At 44.6% G+C, this 17288-nt stretch overlaps 1 protein-coding gene across 2 annotated transcripts in view; it reads right to left on the reverse strand.

Annotated features, from left to right (window-relative positions):
* LOC128310036 (flotillin-2) overlaps positions 1-17288 on the reverse strand; it is a 141154-nt gene that overhangs the window by 62039 nt on the left and 61827 nt on the right. The gene's annotated exons all lie outside the window — the stretch shown is intronic.

A 17288-nucleotide genomic window follows, 5' to 3' on the forward strand; every position in this document is an offset into this window, starting at 1 on the left:
AGTCTAGCTACTTTTATTATCTTCTAATTTTACACGATCGCAACAAACCGGAATCACCAAATATCCGCCAATCACGCCAACCTCTAACGCCAGACCAGACGCACAACAACAAACCGCTAAACAATCGGCAATCATTACAGAGAAAGTGGTTATTATTGAAGCGTTCAGCTTTAACAAAAAAAAAAGCACAAAAAAGAACATCCCGCAACATGGGAGTCTCTTCGGCGTTCGACGCGCGTACCGACTGACTGTTCGAGCCATTTTTCGGGTGCCGTCTCCCGCCTTATCAGATTGCACTGATCTGGCGAAGAGCTTAGAAAGTGCGCGCACCGGTACAGAGAAAATCCACACTTATGATTTATTATGCTTTACAAGCCCTTCCTGAACAAAACACTGCACCGGCCACCTCATCACTCTCATCACTCAGGCCGCACGATTATGAGCTTGTGTGCTGATAAGCAACAATATTCGGAAAGCGTTTCCCTTTTTTTCCGCAGTAACGAAATTTCAATTTTCCCAGCCACGCAACGTTTCCGAGAGGAAGAAAACAGAACCATTTGGTTGGGAAATTTACGCTGACCCACATATCAATGTGCAAAAGTTTGTCTATACTTCAGCCGTTGGACCGCGCGATAACGCATGTCACTACCGCTACGAAGAGCAAAACGAAACCAAAATAAGCCATCTTTGTGCATATTTTCTATCTGGTTTTGCATTGATAAATTGGGCCCGATTGAACTGGGTCGAAATTAACGCATCCTAAATACATTGATGTGCTCGAAGTGATAAAGGGAAACACACCACCACAGGCACCGATTTCATTGACCGACTTGCGCTCAACAACAACAAAATCCCCAATTAGATAATGTGCGCTCTGTGTGCTTATCGTGGAATTAAAATCTCACTGAATAGTTATTTTTTTTACCAACGATCACAAACAAACTTAACGCACCAGATAAGCAACAACGAGATCGGTGCGGTAACAGTGAACCCAGTTCGCTTGTGTGTATCAATTTAAATTGCATTATTTTATTTATCGATTGTTTTAGTGATCAGCACACAACACGCGTTTCTTACGCGCTGCTCTGTTACGCAAAATCCGACCCGCATTCCTTGCCGATGCAACAAACGCACCTACGGCTAGCATCGGTAATAGCACATGAAATCGAAACTTCACTCTTGTTAGTTCGCCCGTCCGTCAGCAGGCCGCACGCCGAGGCGCAACGCGAGGATGCGCTTCCGACCGACGGCTCAACATTGGCTTAACATCCCAAAAATTTTAAAAAATGCTAGGTGAAAGCAACACGTGGAGCAACAGGTTAAAACGCTGGTCGGTGTACAGGGATGGAACAATCCGGACCAAAAACCACCGCAGGAATCGCTTTACGAGCGGTGCGTAACGGACACAACGCACATCAAGCCCGGTTTGAAGGATTGTAACAATATTGCAGCAATAAAACATAACACAACAGCACAACAACAGCTTACGCTAGCTCGCTGTGTGTGTGTGCTGTTGAATTATTATCAACCTGGCATAAATAAAATTTGACCGATACCGGTGTGTACCGCTGCGGTGGCGTCCGTTGTCTGCGACAAACTGCGAAGGGAAAGTTGTTGCGCGAACAAACGACTTCGATGCTTGCAAAGATGACGAACCCCAGAGCGTGTTTGTTTGGGGCGACTTTCGGACTCGAGCGATATCGATAACAGTTGTCAGTCGGTTGTTACGTAGGTGAGATTCATATCACGTAGGGCGAATTCTCCCTACCGGACATCCATCTTATACACATCCCATCATCTTGACAGTCGCATTGGCGGGAAAAAACAAGTTTTTCCGGATCATCCTTAGATGGTTGTCGCTTTTGGTGAAAAAAAAACGTGTCAGTACGTTCATCCAACAACGGTGGACATTACAGACTGCATTAGATTAGATTTTTGCACCGTCCACCGTGGTGGCACACTGGTGGAAACAAACGTACACCAAGCGTTATTGCATTGCAAACGAAAGTGAAACGTTTACGTTAGCTCTTCATTGACCGGAGGGGCCACAGCTAGTACGCATCCGGGCCACACCGAGCGACCATTTGCTAGCATTTCACTTTCCGGTAGTCATTTTCACTTTCTGACACATTCCCTACACTATTTTGCCTACCTACCACCAGGTGACATGGTGGCAACGGGTGTAAATTAGTGATAAATGGAGGAAAAATGGAGCCGATGGATGACAGCGCGCGCGACGGTGATGCGACTGTCACATGATGTCACATGGTGAAGTGTTTGCTTTAAAATGGAGCCGTGGTCTCTGTGACACATTGCAGATCTAGCGTGCGTACCGAAATAAATTGATAGCGTTTTAATTCCCCTAATGATGTGGTTATAATAAACTGACCACACACGCAGGGCTATTTCGCGGTGGATAACTCAAGTGACGGATAGCCAACCAATCCAACCAACACTGACCAATTGTGAGGGACGAAAGAAGAGTTTTTGTTTCACACTTTTAGGCAACATCAATTTCTTAATTTTCTTTAGAGCAGCTTTACAACAGCGTTCTGGCTAATATACCACAAGTCATCACCTTAAACCACCTGCGTTATGTACGACGTAAACGATGCGATAAAAGTTAATATCGCTATTCAAAAGACCTAGAAGCTTCGTTTGGAAGTTGCAATATTCAAGCAACCATTACCAACCGTGAATTGCAACATTACGCTAATACTTTTCACAATTATGTCAGCGGAGCAGTAGCTTCGAAAGCTTCCATTACGTTATAACAGTTGCAGTTTGGAGAGAGCAAAAAAACTGCACACAATGAAAACGCTACAGCAGAAATAAAAAGGGTACAAAAAAATCCTGCCACAAGCAATATTAAAGCCTTATAAACCAACAACGCATTAACAACACAATGGCGCCACTGATCGAACATGGCCGATTGAAGTCTGCCCTAAGACCCCATTATCTATCATCGAATAGTGCTGTGTGCAAATCTCTCCTGCCCGTCTTTCTGCTGCTGGACATCCATTTGCTCGCCTTTTCTCAACACTTCCTTGTCGCTATTTTGGGAAGCGTGTACACGCTGATGCGCAGCCCTCCCTGACCAGAGCGAAAGAAGGGCGCCTTCCGGTTCGCTACGCAAATGGACACAATCGAACGTCCGCAAAGGCAAGCGCCAACATGAATATTTGCAACCGGATACTAATCAACAGTAGGGGGCTGCTAAGTATCTTGCTCTCCAATCGGCCAACACCTTTCTTTCTTTTTGCTGCCCCCCCATGCGTGTGTTTCCCGCCTGCAACGGACGTTCCGGCACGTACGCGCCCAATACACTTACGCGCAAAGGTTCACGTACGCGAGGCAATTTCGCAAGCGTCCGTTAAAACCAGCAATGCTCTCGTTCCAAGCGCCATTCCGCCCCCGGTGCCCACCGTGCGGTTACGAAATTCGGCAACGACAGTTATCTTCGAAGGCAGACAGGTTCGCTTCCTGCTTCTACTGGAACTGGTCCTGTGTGCAGAAGATGACAGAGTGGTTCAACATTCAAGCTCTCTCCAATCACCGAAACAATGGGTTTGTTTTTCCATCCGACCACTTCAATGCTAGCTCGCCAACTATCATCCCTGGCGGCCCCATCGAAAGGTCCACGAACCGGGGGAGAGATTCTCTTCCTCAATTATATCACTACTACAGTCCGTCAACAAACGGTTCGGCAAAATTTAAATTTTGTTTATTCGAACCGGTTGGGAAAGAGTTGCTTTTTGTACGGCTTCACAGATTACGGCAGTGCTTGATGTTGGTTTTTGAAGCGCTGAAGTTTGGTTTGGACCCGCAAAAATGACCTTGTGTACCACACCAAGTCCATCGCATTGAAACGCCACACAGGGGCTACTTACAAAAGGGACAGAGCAGCAAACTAATGTACTAAGGCAATAGAAGGCCGTAAAGCAACGGTAAGCTTTAAAGCAAACACCCTTCAGATACAACGGGTTTTAGGCCCTTGTACCCAATTCGGTTCGAATGGATCATTGTACGCGTGCACGAGCGCAATCGCGGCTATCGAAATACGCGGCCCACCGTACGCAAGTGAAAGTAATACGTCAAACCACCATCGCACAGGAAACCGTCCGGCCCGGCGGGATGTGTGGCTCACGCATGCACGATAGTGCGATCCGTTCGATAGGTAGTGTGTGTTAGTGGGGAAACGGACAGCACTTCTACCACAACCCAAACGCTCGCGATGTGAAGCCAATGTTTGGACGAGTTGTACATGTTTCATGGCCTGCCCGTCCGGGATCGTAACCTTTATCGGCGAAGACATTCCGGTAGCGTCGTACGTGTTGATTCGATGTACCTCTTCCAAATCGGACGGAGACATTATTGCCACGTCCGTATTGAGTACGCGACAGGTTGAGTCTCCCGTTTCACCAGTAGGCGAAGTTTACTGATGATTGGCTGATTGCTCAGCACTTTTTCGAATCGATTCGATATGGAAGCTCATCTTGGGTATAAGCAACAATGTAGCAATCATTTAGAGGTGTAAATTGCTCTTGACAATCGTGATGATGCATGCATTATGTTTGTTTTCATTTTATCACCCATCGTGTTGACGATCGATTTATGATACATCTTTAAAGGAAAGAGATGAAGGTTGAGTAATGAATATTTTGGCTTAAAACAAATATCATAACCTCGATAGAGGAACATCTTACTTCATTCCTCACTAAAACCAAATCAGGTTTCAGGTATCAGTCTCCAAAATTGAGATTAATTACCAGCGAGCTGGACAACCTCGGTATGGTACTCGTAGTGTACGGGCGGAAGGCAGATTATGCAAAACTGCCCCGTAGCACTATTACATCGGCACACCATTGTACCGCGCGTTCGCAATTTAGCTCCAGCTTGGTGGCCCCGTGGCCCGTACTGACCGATGTCGCTCTTTCTCTTGCCGATCGATTGAATCCCAGCGCCATACGCCATATCGTTATAAAATAGTGTGTCAATAAAACTGTTACTCTAGTGAAAGCATTTGAAAGTGAGCCCCGATCGATGCACGGCGGCTGCAGATCGTACGCTCGGGCCAAGCAATACATTGCCGAATCGGCATAGAAAATTGTTTTATTGCCATCATTTCCGCTAAAGTGCATCCGAATCTGCTCTCATTACACCGATGATAATAATGGGTGCAAACTAAAGAATGATAAAGGCAAACGATATTGAGCCGAAATATTATACAAAAACGATAAATTTTAAGGTTAGTTTTCTATTTTTTCATTCGACAATTTTTCGACAAATATGTTACAAAAATTCCTCTTGAAAATGTTCATCAACATGTCAAAATAAATAAAAACTGTTTGATTGAAACACTCACATAAAAAACGACAAAAAACAACACACGAGTAAGTGCAAATACGGCAAACAGAACATCAGGTACATAATGTGTTTTACTGGCTGTATGGCTTCGGGGTCGACATCAGAAGACGAATCGGGGTCATCAGCTTTACCGAAATCGAAAAAAGTGTACTTTCGTCGTGCAAAACGCGCCGGGGCAAACGAGTTTTCTGTTGCTTTCATCCTGTGACCTAAATTTATTTATTTTTTGCAAGTGGACGAATTAAAGCTACGTTAACCAGCCTTGATTCGATGTGCATTCTGTTTCGGATTATCTTTCGAACGTAAATTTCTTGAATATGGCTAAATATTTCAGTGGAGAATATTATTTAGATATAAAAGGTTTATTTTTTGTAACTTTTTGAAGTTACATCTTTGAAGTATGTTATCTTTTTCCCTTCAAAAAGGACCTGAAACATCTTGCTAACTATCTTTGATGCATACACACACACACACACACTCATACAAACATGCTCCCCAATGACACCGAACACTGGTACACCCGAATCTCCCGACATCGAAAGAGAGAGCGCCCCATGCAGTCCCATCCGAACCGGCACCGAAAAGGCTTTCTCAGCGCAACCGAACGAAAGACTTGCGCGACTACACAAGCGACGAACCGTCCGTCCTTCCACTACGCAAGCAACGCTACTTCGCGAACGCCGGGAGATCGGCAAGTTGTCGATGTTTTCGACGTACCACGGTGTTTTTCGAAGCATTTTGAGCCCAACTTCGTGGCATCGATTTTGGGAAGGGGAAAGCCACACGTCCGTTCGATACACGCTTGCAAGCGAATCTCATCGTAGCGGCGGTGCCTTCGTGCTCAGACGCATTTCAACAGCGAACCGGTACGGATTTAACCACCCCGAGATACGCAAAGCCACACTAAGTCAACTAACGGAACCAGTGTGTGTTTGCGCGCGCGCACATTTACGATAGCACTCCGCACCAAAAAAGGAGCAGTCGGGTGGAGAGAAGCACAGAAAAAAATAAATAAAGGCGTAAAAAAACGGGAAAAAGTTTCTACGAGCGCGAGTGGAGAAACCATCGCAAAACATTCCCCAAGAACAGTGAATGAAGTTGAAAACCGGGCTACAAGATCGGCAAAGTGACTGATTCGGGACGGTACGGACCGAACCAAAAAAATCGCGAAATCGCTGTTACTTTTCTTCGGCATTCGAACAAGAACAATAGTGCGAAAGGTGTTTTATCGTCGCAAAAAAGTGTTAAATATTGTTTCATTCAGTGATTAACTCTTCGTTGTGCAGTGATCTATATTGGGAGTAATACATTCTACGGTACGCAAGTGCAAAACAAGAAAAAAATTACCGCAAAGTGTGTGGAGTGTGCGTGTTAGTTTCTAATTCCCGCAATGTGCATATTCTACTACGCTTCTACGCCCGTGTAAGGAGAATTAGAAATTTAACGTAAGTGGTGCTGATGAATTTGTGCAATTTAAGCAACAGGCGGCATCGTATACATGTATGCATAGAAGGAAAGCGCTTTACGCCCGCGAGACAACGTAAGCAACGAAAGACTTAAACCGGGGTGAAGCAGGGAAAATAAATAGAGGCCACAACCGGAGCGCCCGATAGGTCGCACAGCAGTTCCAGTGAAATAAAACAAAACCAAAAAAAGCAAGAGAGAGAGAGAGAGAGAGAGAGAGAGAGAGAAACACCCCAAAATTGATAGCTTCCGAACCGCGGCCGGAAATGCGGAAGTGATGGCCATATAATTGAACGGTCGGGCGCAGACAAACGAAATGTTAGCGAGGTAAAGAGGTGAAATGCAATGTGCGATGAATTAGCCGGCCAGTTTTGGGGAGTTAGAAAATGCGTCCACACCGTGGCGCAGTACAAGTGCACATTTGCTAACTAGTTCAGTTTTCTTTTTACTTCGCTAGTGTTGGTTCATGTGAGTTCATTTCGAAATTGTTGGGATTTTTGTTTTAACGTCACGTGAAACCTATCTGGACCACGATTAAGCTCACTATCTAGATTTTGGGACAATTTTGCCATGAATTTTAAATGTTTGCACGTTTGGGCACTTCTTACTTTTAAGATTCTTACTTTCATTCGACTCATAAAGGCATATCAGAATTCATTTTCATTTTCATCAACAAAACTAATTAGTTTTTGTTAAAATTTCTACTTAAAACTATTCAAGTGACATCTAAATAGAAGATTAAGGCAAAGTGTGAGACTAAAAAGGCAAACAAAAAAAATAACAGCTCATTCAATACCACCAACAAATCAACAACACATCTTCTCTGTTTCCTTTCGTGAATACAGCAATCCGTATGCGTGATAAATAGAGGTGCTAGAAATGTTTAAAAAATATTTGTGAATAAAAAAATCACCTCCTACAACGTACAATAGTGATGTGGCTAAAGTGTGTTCCGAATTAGCAGCAACGAGGAAAGCATAAAATACATTCACCGCAAAAATTGGTTCACTTTCGCTTCATACAACCGTTCTTATCGGTATCGGGATATTAAGTGTTTGCATGCCGGGATCACTCGACCGAGCGAGAGAAAGATCAACAACACCAGAAGCCAGTCTCCAACGATAAGCGAATTTAACGGATTAGTGTTTTCCTTCGTGTGATAGCAGCGGAATACGGGCACCTTCGTAGACATCCCGCGATATTGGCCACGCTGCCTTCTTCCTACGTCACGTCACACCAAAAAAAAAACACCGTTCGCAACTGCATCGAACCCGTGACAGACAGCTGATGATGATTCTTTGTTGTTTTGGATTGATGCTTTGAACAACAAGTAAGTAGCAGGAGTGCAATTGGGAGTGCTTCCAGTGGGGTTAGTCGCTTTTGGGTAGAGTTTAGCAGGGAAGGTTAACGGTGATAGATGACGAAATTTAACGTGCGACGCGTAATTGCAATGTTTTGTTCCTTGTACTGTTGCCGGGTGTACACAATCCGTCCACCGATGGACCCACCAGTAGTGCCGAATGTTCATCAAAGCCCTGGGGACGGCAAGAGTAAATTGTGTTCACGCATCGTTGCTGATAGGTCAAATTGTCTTCCAACTAAAAGCATGTGGAACGCAAGGCGTTCCAACCAACATGAAGGCTACACTTGGGGTTTAATGGAGAATTGTCAGTGCTTCAAGTTAACACCGAACTCTTAAGTTATATAGAGTTAAATTAACGACAAATATTCTGCAACATAAAAGTCGAACCAGCAAAACAAAAGTTTTCTTTACATGAAAGTTTAAGCTATTTGCACTCCAAACTCACACAACCATTATCGACAACAAAATGCCATGAGACGTGACAAATGGCATGAACGAACTGCAAAGTGAGCGTCGCGAAAAGGTGAAAAACGACTTCTCGTGACTTTCCTTCCGTGGCGTGGCATGACTCACCACCCGGGGAAGAGACGCGCGGGGCGTAGTAGACGCATTTGGATACCAGAAGAATCCTTTACTTTCATTTTCTCCTCCACTCAGCGATGAATGCAATCCTTCTTTGTCACTGTCGCTTTTGCTGTGCGCCGTCCAGCAACGGTGTGAACGGTGCTAGACATTTCAACCAAAATGGCTGTGGAGATTCAAAAAAGGGCCCTTTTGTAACCACCTTTCAGCGCGGTGTACAATTGACGGTTGCGTTCCCGTAGCGAGGGTTGTAAGATAGGGCGCCTTAGATTGCAGGTCGCTTTGTCGCTGCATACAAAGAAAGTGGTTAATAGCCGAGCCTCACCTGGGCAGTACATCGCTACGGAAGTGATTTCAAATTTATGGATGAATGATGTTGTTCCCAAAACGAAGGGTTGCACAGTCGAACGGAATAACTTTGTTAAACATTTTACCAAAACACCTTTTTTCATCATTTCAAGATGAAAATAATGGAAATTGAGTTATAAAGGTCGAATCACTTAAATTTAAACACATTGGATAAAAGCTTATTGAAGATTTGTTTAGTGTGCGTTTAAGCTTTATAGTACCCACAACAAGCGTACGGAGTGCATCGGACGAAAATGCATGATAAAAATCGAATAGTCCTACTCGAAAGCAATCTCGCCACTAATCAGCTGTTTGCTACTGCAGTCCAACCATCTTTCTACGGCCGAGTAACGAATGGGCCAATTAAAACCAAACCCCTTGGACGGACGACGTACCCGACGATAGTAGCGCCGCAGCAGCACCGGACTTCCTGCATTCATTTCCACGTGACGACTACTCGCGTGGAACTTCCACTTACTACGAACAATCCTGTTTCGCTGCCTGTCTGCGGGACGACGGTGGGTAGTAGTAGCTCGCTCGTAAAAAACAAACCACCTCTCACCCTCGTTGGGAGGCGGTGGAAAAACTAGGAAGTAAAAAAGGAAACGCCAATGCACCGCGCGCGAGAACGGACGGGAATGCAATGCGCGGAAACGGGGAAAATAAATACACGCGCTCTACCGGCTTTCATGATCTCGCGATAATGGTCGTAAAACGTCTCTGGTATAGAAACCAGCGCTTCACATTGCTCGGTCATAGCCGCCGTCATGACAAAACGGAGGCCCAAACCGTACGACCAGTCCGGGAAAGTGTGTAAGAAAAAAACCAACCGACAACACCCGCTACAAGCAATGCTGGATTAGTTTTTCGTACAGAGCCGGTCAGCCTTTTTCAGTCAGCCCCCTCTATCTTCAGTTTTTAAAGCGAAAACAGAAAATGCACTTTTTAACACCGCATGAGTGAGGCGTCCCCGAGGAAAGTGCATTCGGATAGGCAAAACGTACCGACACAGCACTAAGAGACAATCTTCCCAATGCCCGAAAGGGCTTACCGGGGGTTGAAATTGGCCATGTCGGGTGAGTAACGAGTGAAACTTGCCGGGCGAGAAGCCATCGCTAACGGCGGCATCAATGTCCGGGAAAATGAAAGAAGAAAAAAGAAAATTCTCTACGAACGGAGATGTTCGTACCGTATGAAAACAGCCCAAGGTGAGGATTTGCTAGAGTTGGTAATGTTGATGGAGGAAGAAAAACGACGTTCGTCCCGTTGTGGGTTTTCACTTTCGCCCTAAGGGTCCAACAACGTTGCTGACACCATTGTGAGCTAGCGGGTACTGGTGAATATTTGTTTAAGGCTTATTGAGCCGATAGGGTTCGCTTTTTTACTTGCTGCTGCATTTTATTCCAAACAATAATCAGAAAGGAAAAAAACAGGAATTATCCAGCACCACTAGGCAACAAAACTCTACAAATAACCTTAAATACAAACAGTACAAACAATACAAAAAAAATTAGAATCTTCACTCACAGAGTTTTCAGTTGGAAAATCGGATTCCCATTTGAATTGGAATGTGTCAAGGTAGATATGGAATTCTTCACACGTTCTGGAACGTTTGCTAGCTAAAATCGATTTTGTTTACAGGGCAAGCTATAATGATGACTGTAATTGATGCACTGGAAGCTTTACAAATGTGTGAATTGATAAAACTTCCAGAAAGTATGTAAGATTGCTCCAAGATAAGCAATTGCAAGTAAGAATGTCCTGCATTTTATTGACAAAATATAATTATAACAATTAAATATAACATTCAGAGGATCAAGAATTTTTATAGCACATTTTCTTTGTATTTATATTGCACTCTTTTGCAATGAAATACATTTATTTGTGTCAAAACTATTGGGTGTTTCATTTTTATCTAAAAGATGGAAATATGATTTTCCTTTGCGTTCAAGCCACTGTTTCGAAAGGAATGCAACGCATGATTATGGATAACGTTACAATAAAAAGCCATATAATTTTCACGCAATCCCAAAGAAATAGTCGACCCACGACTGAATGCTTACGCAATCGTCATAAATCGATCATTATTTGTGCTCAACCGCACATTCAAACCTATCATTTGGAACAACCTGGCTGGATGGACGAACTGCTTAAGATGCCATCCTTTTACATGATCACCGAAATACACACACACACACACACACCGATCAACAGAAACAAACGAAGAAGTATGCTCCTTAACCGGTAGACCAATCTCGCCCGCTTTCTCATGTAACGGCGCGTATCTCTGCATTATTCATCGACGTTCCGTCATCGCGTCATGCGGACACAGCCGGTAAGGAAGGTGATTGCGTTCCACACCGTGCCATCCACCCACCGGTTTGATGATACTTTCCCAAAATGTGCATCGACTCGGGTTTGCTTTACACGAAATAATAAAATCAACATTAACGATGATAATAGTTCGACCATATCAGGCTAGCTGGTTCAAAATACACACCACAAGGACTCGTGCCACACGCTGACGGATTACGTAGAGATGTTGGGGGTAATTTTAAAAATATGCAATCGTACCACACTAAATTTGGACAAGTACAACTAGCGCTCGGAAACAAGGGGTAACACACCCCATAAACACTTTGCCACCCTCCCCTAGACACACACACACAGACTTATTATTAATGCTCCCCTTGTGATAGTTGGGGCACTTTTCGTTGGAACAAACGACGGCAACGGCACCGAAGGGAACCAATGTTTGTGAAAAGAAAAGAGAAATTTGGAATTTATTACAACCCGAAACGTTTGTTTTTGCCGATAGCACAACGACCGGAGCCGTTACACGGTCGTCTTCCGTTTCCTTTTTTTTCCTTTCGTCGATCGTCATCTAAAGCGGAACCGTGTACGCCGCTACGTTATTCGTCATCGGTGTGCAACATCGGCGCAACGAACCAAACACTAACACCACCCATTGTCGTCGTGCTTTTAATCGCTGTTGTCTAAATAACAAACAGCAACGAAATCGAAATTAAAAATTCAAACGTCTCGCGCCCGTATTTTCTATCAAACGAAACTCGATCGGCATCGGCGAAGAAAAGTGTCTGAAGAATAAAAGCAAATGTGGGTCAGCGTAATCGGGGCCTCGGGATTAGAAAATCCCTCCGATGCTATGGACGGATGGTAATATCGCTAACGAAGGCGTTCCGTTCGTATTTGGCACGCGAGTCTGTCAAACGAAAGTGGGAGTGAAAGAATTCCTCCCAATCGCACGTCATCTTTATCTACTTCGGGAACGCTGTGTCTGGCAGACCACGAGAACCTACCCGTTACCCAGTTTAGGCGGAACCCAAGCAGGTGCGTGAGGAATGGAGAAATTCCACCACTAGCCGTCCTTGCTTGCATATGGGTCACACATAAATAAATATCACCATAGCGACGACCACACATCGAAGTGGTTGGGTAGATCGAAGAAAGTTTTTACTGCGACTCCTCTTTCTGGTTTCTTTTGCGGATCCTTCTTTACGAAGTTATGCGCTATGTGTGTTGCGACGTGTTGGGGAGTACGATCGAATTCAAATAAAACAGCACAAGTTAAAGCAAAGACGTAGTATCCAAAACGGGAATACAAGTGGTTGTGATGGTGTGCTTACACTTTGTACGCTTCTTCGATTCGCTCTGCAAAGTTCAGTCGATGCAGCTCCGCTTCCAATCCAATGCTAAAGAGATGGAAGATCGAACGATTTACATACCTGAAATGAAAGAGAGAAAAATACAGAAAAAAATATTAGAAAGAGAGAAAAGTTATAATTAATCATGAACTACGTTGCAAAGCTACAAATTGTAAACTTATATCCTGCACCTAAATCTAAATCTTGAAAATTGTATAGAAGATCAACAATTGTTTTTATCTTCCCAATAAAAACAAACTTCGATTCAAAGCGATCAAAAAATAATAATTCGGAAAAAATGGACACATCTTCAAACAATTGACCAATCGTCAAATGGAAAGACGGGAAAAAACTTAAATATCCCATTGACGTCAACCGTGACGTAGTCTAAAGTTCATCTCATAATCACCTGCCGCGATCTTTACTGCTTTGCGATGCCCAATGATACATCGGCTAAATTGCAACATTGCTACCTGTTTGTTAAAACACGGCTTTGTTGGAGAAAATTCGAAACCGGGTTATAAACGGCAACACACCGTGATAAATAACTTGCGCACCGGTTGGGACACACGACCAAGGGACTCTTCTGCAACCGACGACCTTTCCAATATTTTCAAAATTAAACCGTTACGTAAATTTTACGATCGCTCATCGGTCACATTAAGAAATGACAAATAACAATCCGTTCCATTCCCGTGGTAAATGACTTGAGAAAATTAAACCCCTCTGCACTGCCGCATAGCTTAAGTCAAGCTGTTAGGAAAAACGCTTGACACATTCGCACACAAAAAACGCCAACCAGAAACCAACAAAAAATCAGTCAGTCACGTGAATTCGCATCAGGTATATTATTAGATGGGCCTGCTTAAAAACAATCATTCGCCTCTGTGAATATTGTTTAATCGCGGACGACGATTTAAAAATCATCTGGCGCCACCACCCAATCGCTTTGGCGATATATTTCACTGCTCCACATTATCACCGGTGGAAAACCATGCTTCATTAGCCATGTAAAATGGGTCCGGCACCGTTACCAATGGGTCACACACAAAATGCGTGTGAAATGGTTTGTGCCATTTGCCAATGCCCAGAAGAACTGATCGTTTCTCACCTTGAGCGCCGATCGGAACCAATTGAAATTTGCCTTAGATGTGGCCACCGTTTACCTTCAAATTGGGGCCTTTCTTTCCAAACACTCTTCCAACGCTCCATCCACTGGTTTCATGTTTTCTGATAAATTAACAATGCAAAACTGCACTCCAGCTCACCGACAAACCCACCAATTGCAGGTGAAACGGTTCGCCAACGAAATGAAAGTGAAAACTTTTCCAAAATTTTCCACCCTCGACATAAAAAAAAACTTCAAAACGAAAACCAAGTCGGAATTAAACTTCAATAAATGAAACATTGAAGTGTGTTAGTATCAACATCTTCACTCCTTCTCTCTTTCTCTCTCTCGTTTTGGTTGCACTACTCTCATAGCACCCCAAAGCAAAACCACAAGTTTGGAAATCCCACTCAGAATACATCGGTTTTCACACGATTAGTAGCGAAATGAAACGATCGCAAATGACAGACGGTACGTCTCCATTTTCTCTTCATTTATAAATGCTTCAAACTCAAACTCCCAATTTTGGGTATCAAGATCGATCGGACGATTTGGTTTCGGGTACCACCACAAATTGCCTTTCTAATGAGGTGCACCTACAAACGATAAAGACATTGCCTGTCATTGCTCTCACAACATCTCTGCCACCATTAAGATTGAAAAAAACGCTATACCAGTAAAGTATAGCGCGAGCCGCATGGGGAGCTGAAAAAAGCGCAAGTGTTAATTTCATACACGGATTTCGCGATTTCCCTCCTACTGCGCACATCTTCAAGAAGGTGGCCGAGTCGGTGGCCGATTTGGGAGGAAAAACGTTCCAAAATCACCTACATCGGGTGTCCATCGCTCGGTACAGTCATTGGCAGATGGTCGACTTGATTTGGATCGAACTCTCACAACCGCCGGCTTCGCCCGGCTGGAATGTGAAAGTTGTGTAGGATTGCCGAGTAATGTGCGTGCGTTCGGGCGTTTTGTTTCTTGTGACTCTCCACAGCTTGGACAGCTTTTTTCGTGGGATGGTGTGAATTTCTGATTGAACTTCCGTGTACAATGTGCCCAACAAAACGACGATGATGAACGTTTACCCCGTATGACATTTAGCCCCAATGAACACGCACATAAAACACATCCATACAGCGCACATTGACACACAACCGCAGATTTGGAAAGAAATGGATTCGATTCCTCACCGCTACGTCTTCCAACACTTCAACCAGCGACTATGAACTCATCCTCTTTTCAGTCATCTTTCGACGCCATCTGGTCGGGTAGGGAGGGCGGTATCCACGACACGATCGTACGAGCTTTTCCGCACCCTGTGTACACGTGCGAGGTGACCATTTGCCGTTCATCGATCGTGCGTGCGCATACGTTCACGCTCCCGTCCACAGTCCCCCTGGAAGCCGACACAATCGCGCCCCAACCGCAACCGGACCGGGACAGACCCGGCCTGAACGAACGCACCGGGGATCCAGATGCACCCGGTGGGCACTCGACTACACCGCTGAGCAACGTTTCGCCCATCGCCAGCTACCTGCGGCGGGCAGCGGCAGCCGCCGTTCCCCGACGTCGCACCAAAGCCAAGGTTCGCTACGGGCCCCTCCTGCCCATACTCGCCTACTCCGCTACGCCTACCGGTCCATGCACCCCGGACGACTTCCGAGTGAGTGCCGACGAACTTCTCCCGCCTGGTAGCTTGCGCAGTGTGTGTGTTGTTGCGTGGTTTTCCTTTTGTTGGTTTGCTTCCTTTTTCTTATAATTTTTCGGGTGGTTTGATTATGTTTCTTTATATTAGTTTACATATTAGTGCGGTTTGTTTGTGTGTTTTTGTGTGCTGTGTGGGTGTGTGCTTTGCAACATTTCCCGCTTTTTCATATTTCTCATTCGATCGTTTCGATTTTCTGCTCTGAACTTTTGCATAAAATGTAAAATAGTTGGTAAATTGCGTAAATATTCAATCGGACTTCCTTCGGCAAAAGTACTTCTGAAGTATTGTTTATAGTGAGAAGAAGAAAAACTGAGTTACAGGGAATTGAGGCAAATCCTCAGATGTCTACAGATGCATCTTCAAATATATTTAAACCAGAATTGTTACTAACAAACGGGGCGGCCCAATGGCATGACGGTAGCAGCGCCGGTCTTCACACGAACGGACCGGACCTAAATCCCATCCAGTCTAGTCCTCCGTACGCAGGACTGATTATCCAGCTACGGATAAATAAAGTCACAGAAAGCCAGAAATGGCAGACCTAGACACTTCTTGATTCGTTGAATTCCTCAGAGTTTCAAGAATCTTGGAGAATGCATGACTTTCTCAAAAATTCATGAATCTTGCAAATAGAGAGTGATTCACTCAGTTTAAAGTGTATTCTACACATGTGTATCATTGTTCTCTGTTTGCAATAACGATCTGCAAGTGGAATAATGTGGTAAAGGGACCGAACAGTCGGTTTTTGCCGATGGGAAGCCGATGTGGATGAGATTCGTTTCATGACATTGACACGCTGTATGAAAACGATCGGGCAGATGCTTAACATAATTTCTCCGGCAACATCAATGATATCATCTTTTGTAAAAGTCAATTTACTGTTAATCGAAGTGTGTGTGAGTGTTTGTGTGTGTTTTTTTTTGCAAAAGAATCCATGACGATTTTATTGTTTCAATCTCATCTCATCACATACTCATCGATCGATTTTTGCCCTGCACATGCCGCGGCACAACGCGAATAGTCGATGCGCGTTAGATGGGTTAGCGAATTTGAGACATCTTAGTGCACGATTGGTCTGCGGGCAGAAAATTGGTATTTGGCGCAGAAAGCCTGCAGGGCACTCGGCATTGGCTTGGACAGATCGTACACTTCCCGCGCGCCAGTGAGCGGATTGGTGATGGTGGCGGTGGCCGGACGGCCACGGGCAGCAGCAATCATCTTCGGTAGCGCCTGGCAGAGACAGCTGTTGTAGTCCGTACACTTGATCTGACGCGTGTAGGTTTGAGCCGTGGCGAACGACGCCAGACAGGCGACGCACAGCAGCAGGATGGCGAACAGCTTGTTCATGGTGTCTTGGGTCGGGGTATTCGAGTGGGCGAGCAAGGCGAGCACAAGTCGGGATAGTCCGGAAACTGAATGACTTCCCATCCGGATCGATCCGATCGTTTTATACCCCTCCGGATCGGGGTGAAGCTTTGGGATGCTCAACAATTGAATGATTACAGTAGGTTGGATTATGTCGCGTGTTGTATTCCAACGCAGTGTGCGCACGTTCCAAGAAAACAGCGTTAAACATATCTCTCTAATCGGACTATCGTGTGTACACAACTGCCAAACATTGTGAAGTGGTATCGCTACAAAAAAGTACTGTATGGAACCGATTGTACTTGACATTCAAACAGA

This window comes from Anopheles moucheti, chromosome 2, assembly GCF_943734755.1.
Source record: "Anopheles moucheti chromosome 2, idAnoMoucSN_F20_07, whole genome shotgun sequence".
In the NCBI taxonomy this organism is placed as follows: Eukaryota; Metazoa; Arthropoda; class Insecta; order Diptera; family Culicidae; genus Anopheles; species Anopheles moucheti.